This window comes from Etheostoma spectabile, chromosome 9 (genome assembly GCF_008692095.1).
Source record: "Etheostoma spectabile isolate EspeVRDwgs_2016 chromosome 9, UIUC_Espe_1.0, whole genome shotgun sequence".
Taxonomy (NCBI): Eukaryota; Metazoa; Chordata; class Actinopteri; order Perciformes; family Percidae; genus Etheostoma; species Etheostoma spectabile.
The window spans coordinates 29,609,391-29,618,285 of NC_045741.1; the positions used below are offsets into that span (position 1 = coordinate 29,609,391).

General features: G+C 43.5%; 1 protein-coding gene and 1 long non-coding RNA gene across 2 annotated transcripts in view; one reads left to right on the top strand and one right to left on the bottom strand.

Annotated features, from left to right (window-relative positions):
• Positions 1-8,895, bottom strand: part of dab1a (DAB adaptor protein 1a) — a 206,856-nt gene that overhangs the window by 107,003 nt on the left and 90,958 nt on the right. The window lies entirely within an intron of this gene.
• LOC116694941 (uncharacterized) overlaps positions 1-8,895 on the top strand; it is a 20,008-nt gene that overhangs the window by 8,518 nt on the left and 2,595 nt on the right. The window contains exon 2 of the long non-coding RNA XR_004333319.1: positions 7,404-7,407. This is a non-coding gene — a long non-coding RNA (uncharacterized LOC116694941). The remainder of the gene's footprint in view (positions 1-7,403; positions 7,408-8,895) is intronic.

The following is an 8,895-nucleotide window of genomic DNA, read 5'->3' on the forward strand; positions in this document are numbered from 1 at the left end:
CACACACACACACACACACACACACACCTCCAGCAAACCTGCAAAGGCTGAGGCTTTAAGGCTGCCATGGCAACCATTCTGCAAAAGGTGTGAGTGGTCAAGGGAACAACGTGCAGAAGAACGTTTGCTGAGAGGAGAATATAAATTTGCTACACATAACAGGAACATACAGTGCGCACACACACACACAAACACCTTAACAGCCCACTAGGTATTTTTCATGAGGCAGAAAAGACACGTTCAAAACCAGTGTATCCTAAATAAAGAATAAACAGACAAACGTGCAGTGACAAGTCAGGGTAAACATTAATTAGTTACCACCACACTATGGGAAGTGACAAGTTGGTTCAGATGATCTTTAAAAAACACGCACAGACATTTAATTAAAAATATGGAAATGTGCTCACAGTTTGGAGTCCATCAAATTCAATTTAACAGGAAAAAAACCCATTTCTGACTACATTTCAATTACAGTCTCTGCGCGCATTTTTCACCAGCTCCTCTGAAACAGAGGGGGGTGGGTCGACATCTAACATAAGGTTCGTCTTTGACTAAATGACAATTGCTCAGGCTCCAGCTGAACACAGACGAGATTAAACATCAACGTTATTATTTATGATTGAAACGCTCCAACCTTTCATGGAGATGGTTGATGAAAGACCTAATGGGAAAAGTATTACCAAGACAAATAGTATCTTTTTACAACAGTTGTTCCAATCACAAATTGTTTTCCTTTGCCGTCTCCCACTGATTTATAAAAAAACAACCCACTCATCACGTGTGCATTCTTTCATTTCTGAAATTATTTATACATGCAAGGGCGCACAGGGATGTGCCACACCAAAAGGGCAGTGTGATCATATCTCAGGTCCTTTCTCCCACCGCAGGTCCCCTGTGCCCAATTAGAGAAGAGAAAATCAAAGCAGTTAGGTCCTGGAAAATGATCGATCACTCTGACCCTATGTGTGTAACATATATGTAACACGTCAGGCTGGGCTAATACATTTGTTGACCCAACAATCCCACAGTGACCCGAACATTTGGGCCGTGGATATGACAAAACTGTCAAGGTATCATGTAACAAGTCAGCTTTTTATTGATGGTTTAGTCTTATTCTTATGTGCATTTATTCAAAGTGAACTCTGTATTGGATGCCTGGTTAGCTCACATGGTAGAGTGAGCGCCCATATATAGAGGTCTAGTCCTCAATGTAGCGGCCGAAGGTTCGACTCTGACCTGCGGCCCTTTGCTGCATGTCATTGCCCCTCTCTCTCCGCTTTCACGTCTAAGTAGAAATAAAGGCCTAAAATGCCCAAAATAGAGTTAAAAATAACTCTCTCTGTGGTTCAGTTTACACTAGTGGGATAAGGTTAAGATCTATGCAAATCAGCTGTAGTCATTCAATATCCGCATAAGAGGTATAGCAATCTAAATCCCGCTGCATTACCCTAATTAATCATTCATACTTCACATCTACATATTCAAATTACCTGAGCTTAAGTCACTGCAAGTGGGGGAGGAGGCAGAAGAAGTTACGGAAGGATAACTTGCAGGAAAGAGGAGAGAGGAATGCAAAAATGAAAAGAAAATTAGAGTGGGCTACTGTTTATGTGATTTCTGTAAAAAAAAAAAGAAAAAGAAAAAAGTTTTGTTCCGGAATCTTGGATTCATCTTGGGGCCCTTGACGCATCCAAACAGCGTTGCAGCAAGCAGTTACCCTGTGACCGTGCAGCGCTGTCTGCATTAGCACTTAGATCTCCTGGTTACTCAGAAGGAGCCGTGTGCTGTCAGAGCCATAGCACCAAAGTCTTTATGGCCACAGCTGACAGATTCTAACCTCTGCCCTATTAGTGAACATACTGGGAGCCGCTGTGCTCGCTTCTTTCTCTCTCTGTGTGCCTCATCTGAGAGCCCTGATTAGGGCTTCAGGGAATCAGGAGACAGAGAGCGTGGTGACAGACAGAGAGCCAGAAATAAAAAGGAGAAGAGAGAATATAAGGGGAAAAGGAAAGGCAATATCAGTGGGAGAGAGAATCAAATAATTTGACATGGGTTGGTTCTATCTATCTATCTATCTATCTATCTATCTATCTATCCATCTATCTAGCTAGTGTATGATAACTGCAACAGAGATATGAGGAAAGTATCAAAGTGTTCATAGGAAAAAAGGAAGAAAAGACAGAAGAGTGATGGAAGGTGAAATGCAGGTGGAGGTGAGTGAGAACATGACAGGCATGTAGTGAGAGGGCTGTGTTAACCTGTGTATTATCAATAATGTGACCCCCCCCCCCTCCCTGTTATCGCCTACTGGTATCCCCTGGGCTCAGCACACAGAAGATCATTTGGATCATGAAGGGGCTCTCAGGAATGGGGGTGGGGGGGTCGAGGAAAGCTACTGCTAACTGGGACTGGGTAAGTTGGAAGTCCAGAGGGTCTAAAATATACATGGTATACACATTGCTGCATGCTAAGGCAACAGCTATTAGGGCTGTAACCATACACCAAACGATTTGGATCATACCACCATTTTTGACCCACAATATGATTTAAACCTTTTTTTTTTTTCCTGTTGGAAAGAAAACGGAACTCCACTGTTGAGGTGATTCGAGCATGTTGAAAATTCTTCTTCAATCACGTTCTCTTACATTCACAAAGTAAATTAAATGGCTACTGTTCCAAAGTACTGTGCAGGGTCCGAAATTAACACTCGCCAAATGTGGGAGCGACACACAAACGCATAAACACTGGCGCTACGCACACACCAGCCACTAGGCCTACCTTCTGTTTACTGATAGCAAGTGAGTTTATTTAACTCAGGCTAATTAATTAGATGGTAAGGTGCAATTTTTGGCAGCCAGCCTTCCAAAAGAAAGCACAGGAAACAGAGTCTCAGGCTTTGACACACTTTCTGGCCTCCGTGTCCATGGACAGCTGTGGAATTGTACCGGTGTTGATGTTTGGGCATTGTCGGACACACGCAGCCACTTTCCTGAAACAATTTGCGGGACTGACACAAGTCCGCGGCATCTCCAAGTGCCTCCACCTGTCTGGCTGCTATTCTCTTGGACGGCCGATTTAACTCGCCGGTCCTCATCAATAGATTCATGTGTCAATGAGCTCTCCACAAACGGAATAAAAGGAGCTGCGATGTGACCTTGTGATATGGACAGGAAGGATAACTCTGGGAGTTGGAAGCGATGTGTGCTGCGATTCTGCCTTCTCACAGGTTCGTGGATCTGAGCGTCGCGCTTTCGGTTTCATATCGCATATCGTTACAACCCTAAACAGTTTGCATGTTGAAATCCAAAACAATGTGCTCACATGGCATTTGCATTAGGTAAATTGTTGGTGGTTTGTTCTTTGTGTGGGACAGGCTATACCTCCATCTTGTCCAAAACACATCAGCAATAGGGAACAACTGGCATGTACTGTATTTAGTTTAATACTTTTGTATCTGTTCAGGTGTGTAATTTGCCTTTAACATTAAAAACACTAGTCTATGCTTCGATGCAATGTGGAATCTACGTAAAAAGGTGTGTTTTCACAATGATATATTTAGAAGCCAAATCCTGTTTGCTCTCTTCCATAGCATCCAACGCTTCCTGTTTTTGTCAAACTGATGAACAGATAAGTGTAACATGCACATCCACAGAGCAGATGACCCACGCGCATACTGAGCATTAGCCTTAAGATAGCAAAGGTTAGCTGAAAACTGGGGTGAGGGGCTAGTGAAGGCCCTAGCGAAGGTAGGGGGTGTCTTGAGTGGGGGTACGAGAGTCCGGCTTGGCTGTTGACTAGGTGGTTTGGCTGGCTGTTGAGCAGTGAGACTGGCTGTCAGTACAAGCCTGTAATTGAGGGTGAGTGTGAGCTTCCCCCATAGATTCCCTGTATCCCCTGACAGCTGCAGCACAGTAGAGGCTGTTCACATATAGCTGTAGTAATGATGATCTGCTCCTACAGGCTGGACTCAAAATACATCTCTTTATCAGCTGCTTTATACAGGTGAAATATGGTGCATGTAAAGGTAAGACTATAGGTGTAAGAGATATAAATGTGTTATTCAGATCCCAGACTCATGTAAATTTTGCTCAAAACTATAATGATCTATTGCATAGACAACGGGTGGCTGTTTGATGTTATGTGAATTTGAAAGGAGCAAGAATAACATGGACTACTTTTTTGAAGTAATTGACCTATACAACTCCCACAAGAAAGAGACACACCGAGAGAGTTCATTTCAAAAAGCTGTATTTTCCTTGGATAAAAAAAATCCTTCATTTTATATTTCAATCCATAGATGAGGGCTGTGTTTGGCAAAGAGTAGCTCCCCAGGGAGTCCGGGAGTGTGATCCAGCGGTGCTGCAGGTTGAAAGGGAACTTGCATCTACTGTCTCAAATCCGCCGCATCAATAAACCAGACTTAAATGTATTCCAGTTTACCATTTGCTCAACTCATGCGGGCATTTCTAAACTCTTTACAGCCGCCCCTTTCTTTCTGTCCCTGTCTCTCTCCTTCTGCCATGTTTTCTTTTCTGAAAAAGATGGTGAGGCCTGTAGCATTATACACTCCTTCCATTCTCTTGCTTTTATTCTTTCCCAATCTCTGCCCTCTCTAAAAGCAAGGGGATTTGTGGCTAACCCCTGCGGTATTAGTTTCTGTTGACTGTGGGTGATCTGCACACTTTGTCTGGCCAATGGAAAAGCCATGTTGTGTCCCGGCTGTCCCCTGACCAGCCCTAACACACACACACACACACACACACACACACACACACACACACACACACACACACACACACACACACACACACACACACACACACACACACACACACACACACACACACACACACACACACACACACACACACACACACACACACACACACACACACACACACAGTGCCATTCCATATAACTCAATTGGAAAGCTCGGAACAAATCTTCTGCACGGAAGGTCACAGAGGCCCTGAGGACCCCTCACACTTGACACAGTCGCCGAGTTTTCAGCGGGAGGGGAGGTAGCGGCAGAGGGGTCGGGTTTGGACAGAACCAGAGACATGCTCCACTGGGCCACATAGACGAGCTGCTGTCACTCTAATTGGCTGCAGAGCAGGAATGAAAGCCCAATACACTACACTCATATTAGCCTTTGCTTTAAGCACAATAGGAGCTGAAGGACCACAACAGCAAAGCAGACAAGAATTAATGATGGCCATTATGGCTGCCAGCAACCACAAACCGTTAATTTCAAACCAGGTTTTTACAAGACGGGTAATTAAGGGCCAAGTACGCCAAGCTGCATCTACCGTCATGTAATATTTCTGCTTTTAGTGTAAAACTTCTGACAGTGCGTTTCAATTTTAGATCTCAACCCCCACTTCTAATCTATCTTGACTGTAGCTTTGGGCTATTTGGCAAAAACATTTATGTTCGTTTGGTTTAAAGCCTTAAATTAGCCCACATCACACTGCTCTTAGTCTGACCTGTTTAATGCATCCTGACACCAGCAATTCTGCAAGCGTCTATCCCTCCATGCTTCCCTACTCCAACAGGGGAATTCAAAGACACATATTTTGATGAGGATATAAAAATAAAGGGAGTGTGAGAGCCCACGAGCGAAGAAAGAGAGAAAGGAGAGGGTGTTCTTCCATGCTGCGAGTCAAAGGATTTTAAGTAGCCTGTGTAAAGAGGTGATGTTAATTGGCAACGTTTCCTCTCCCTCTCTCAGTTTCTCCTTCGTGTGTGCGCCGTCTGGCAAACCAATTTGCACAGGCAGCATCAAGGACTTTCTGTGTGCAATCAGATAACAGGCGGCAGAGCCAGAGAGGCAGAGCTCTGACTCAAGATAATGGCTGGATTCATGGGAAAACTCATCACATCCTTTCTTCTTCTCACCTGCAAGCAAATCAGAAACACAAACAGGCAGATGAACAATGAAGAAATCCATGCCGGCTTGTGTGCATGCATATATTCATGCACAATATGTAAACGAATGAAACATGAAAAGAGCAGACACATCCAGAGGGAGACACGGGAATCACAGCATTCAGAAAGGAGTCGCCGCAAAGAAATCCTGGAGATGCGATTTTAACAAGTGCCCGACATTCACCCACTCTGACAGCCGACTTGGTGAGAATGACGTTGGCGGGAGAGCAAGAATGAATAAACTCCACCTGACATGGTGATGAGCCCTGACCTTTCTGGATGAGAGGAGGCGGATGTAGAAACAGGAGTTGTACTGCTGTGGGGGTGGCTGGGTGACACAGACGCAGGAGAAAGACGGGGGCTCTTATTCACTCGTGTCTGTGAATGCGTGTGAATGTAGGACACGTATACCCACGCACTGGGGTACAGTATGTCCATGTTTGTCAGCCAAAAGCTACAGTTCCTTCAAAATATGATATGGATGCAGTGTGATGGAGGCAGAGCTGGAGCAGAGGGATGTTTAACCCTGCTCAGGGCTCCTGTGTTCGGCTACAAAGGCCAGACCTTGTAGCCCGTGTCTTCCCACCAGTGGTGGAAGAAGTATTCAGATCCTTTACTTAAGTAAAAATACTAATACCACACTGTAAAAAATACTCTGTTACAAGCATTGGAAATGTTACTTAAGTAAAAGTATGTAAAAATCATCAGGAAAATGTAACAAAAGTATTAAAAGTATTAACATTTTACAGACTGGAAACGATCAAAACAGTTCAATCAACTGATGGCGTTCTTCCATTACCGCGGTGCCCCGTTTTCCTTTTTCCATTGCAGATCAGTAGCCTACCGCCTCAGGTGAGCGTGGCTGGTCGTCATAGCGGGAAACTGCAGTGACCTAACACGACACACACACACACAGAGCGTCGCAGGTGTGTTGATTTTGATTCTCGGCATGTGGCCAGAAGACAAATTTAGTTACAAAACAAGCTGGAGGCAGCAAAAAAAACCACCGCTGGATAAACTACTTAAACACGGCAGGACACCCCCGAATGTCGTTAGCAACGATGACACAGTGATTAGTGACAAATCTCTCCGACCAATCAGTAGTCTGCAGGGTTTCAAGTCACCTTTCGGCATTGCCTCAGATTCCTTGGAACCTCGACTGAGGTGATACTAAAAAATTACTTGTTAGCAGGTACCAGGGACTTTTTTTTTTATAATGGAAAATCAAAAAAGGCAAGTAGAGTCGAGGAGGTACAATATAGTGGACAAAGTGTTTAATAGGCTTATCATTTCAGCTGGACTTGTAGGTTATATTGTTTAATTTATAATAAAACATTTTATAGTTTTATGTGCAAAAATCTTAACTTGTAAAGTAACTAGTAATTAAACCTGTCAGATTAATGAAGTGTAGTAGAAGAAGAAAGTGGCATGAAAAGAAAATATTCAAGTACAAGTACCTCAAATTTGTACATTAGTACAGTACTTAAGTAAATGTACTTAGTTGCATTCCACCACTTTTCTCAACTTTTAGAAGATGCAAACAGAAACACACATGATCAAAACAATGTGGGTATTTGCATGTGTACAAAAGTAAGAAACATCTAAACCTAAACAATTTTTAAAAATAAGTAAGCTTTTATGAAGCATTCTACTCAGTTTAGGCAAAACCTGTGCAACTCCCTGGTTGCCTGTCTCCTTCCATCTCTGTCTCTCACTCTGTCGCTCTCCTTGTCCTCCTCCGTCCCTCCGGCTGGGAGAGACATAACAGCTAGTGACAGAAGTTAAGTGATTCCCAATGACGCCGTTTGCACAAAAACCCGGCAGCAAAACACTGTCTTGCACATGGATATTCATACATGCACCCACACACACAGAATCCCAAACAGGCACACACAATCTCACACATACAATCTCACACTCACGACTAAGGGACTGTTTGTTCTGTTCCCACCGCCTATGCTTGTTATGTGCCTTCCTGCATGCATATGTTTATATTGTTTGCATATCCATCCATTTTTTTTGCTGCGGCTCCCGGAAACAGACGAAAAAATTCCATTGCACCCCTGCAGATAGAAATGAGCTAGTAGCTAAAACTGGTATAATAAACCACTTCTTACATGGTCCCTGACTAATAAATGTAATAAACTAAACTGATACATCCTTGCAGTATCTCTCTCTCTCTCTCTCTCTCTCTCTCTCTCTCTCTCTCTCTCTCTCTCCTGTCCATTAAAATGGAAATGGAAACATCAAAGTCTCTGTTCCAATCTCTTCTCTATCCAGAAGTGAGGTGTAGGAGGAAATGTCTAGACTAGCCAGCAAGAGTCCACATCCACAGAAGTTAAAACCACTTAGTCAGCAGGAGATGTCATACTACAATTATAGCCCACTCGCACACACTCACAGGCATGCACATACACGCACCATTCACCTCTAGCAGTTAGCCAGAGATGGATGGGGGGGGGGGGAGAAAGTCGTCAAGATGGGCATATTTCCCCTTTAAAGATGCCGATTTTGTGTTGACGGAGCAGCTCTGCTGCCACGATTAAGGACGTGAACAACAACCGGAAGATGATCTGTCCTGCTCATGCATCACAGACCAGAAAAGCCGGTCAAAAGAACTAACAACTAAGGGAGCGTGATTTAGTGAAATGAGATGCTCTGCTAATAAAGCAGCAGCAATGACTTTATATTAACATCAAAGGAATATCTACAAACGAACGTGTATGCCAAAACAGCAAATAAATGCTCAATATAGATGAATATAATACTGAATGCTGACAACCATTCCCATAAACTTTAAAAAAGTGCCCTGCCACTCAAAACTGTTTTTTTACTACCTTTTTATTTTAAATATGTTAGGTCCAAATGTGTTTCTGTTATGTGGTGAACGTGAAGATGAACTGCTACCTCCTCTGTCAGCTCTAGCCACTAAAAAGAAAAGGAGGAGAAATCAGGCCAATCACAACA